This window comes from Corylus avellana, chromosome 2 (assembly GCF_965113065.1).
Source record: "Corylus avellana chromosome 2, dhCorAvel1.hap1.2, whole genome shotgun sequence".
In the NCBI taxonomy this organism is placed as follows: domain Eukaryota; kingdom Viridiplantae; phylum Streptophyta; class Magnoliopsida; order Fagales; family Betulaceae; genus Corylus; species Corylus avellana.
Genome location: NC_142491.1, coordinates 19,376,534 through 19,377,491, shown reverse-complemented (window position 1 = coordinate 19,377,491; position 958 = coordinate 19,376,534).

The following is a 958-nucleotide window of genomic DNA, read 5'->3' as shown; positions in this document are numbered from 1 at the left end:
CTATTGTATGTGAATTAAAGTACGGTAATCTAATTTATTAATCCTTCTATTATCGGCAGTGGGCTCCAAGGAAAATAATTTTCCTGGTGTTCGTGTTAATAAATAGGAGCTTTTTTTTCTAATGACAATGGTGTTTGGGGCTTCATATCAGCTGATCATTGAATATGTACACACAGGATTTCACACTTATCTGACAATTATCTGGTTATTTTTAACCTTAATGAGATTTTACTATATTGTTTGTCCAAAATTGGCTATTCCCATGAGATTAACTAAAATTAGGTTTGATTGTGGTATGGCATTTTCTTTTTGTGTAATGTGGATTGATACCCTTTGAAATAGAGTTTTTTTTTTTTTTTTTTTGATGATGGGTTATGGTTCATGCATTCTTCTCATTTTAGGCTTCTTATGTGGTGTGGATCTGTACATGGAAAATAACTTAATAATATTATACAACTCTAAGCCCACAGCTTGACAAGCATTTAAGAGACCATCTCCGGTGGCGAGTCTTCCATGAAAAAAAGGCATATACTCCCAAGTTCGCATAATTACTAGGAATGTAAATTCAGCCGATTATAACCGGTTACTAAGCGGTAATTAGTAATCGGCTAATGGGTTAACCGCTTTTAAAAGCGGTTGGAAATAACTGGTAATCAGTTCTACCGGCCCAATTATCGGTTTTTACATTTATATACATTCGGTTATAACCGGTAACGGGGTGTATATATATATAATAGATATTAATATATTTATTCTTAAAAAATGTAAAACGAATTCATTTACTTTGGTTTTTTTTTTTTTTTTTTTTTTTCAATAATCACAACAAAACCTAGCTTATTAGGTCAAAAAAGTTATAATTGTTTTTTTTTTTTTTTAAATGCTAACAAGGGCTAAATTAATCCCAACACTTGAAATATGCCCAAAATATCAAATTTTTTAAAGACCCGATTACTGGTGC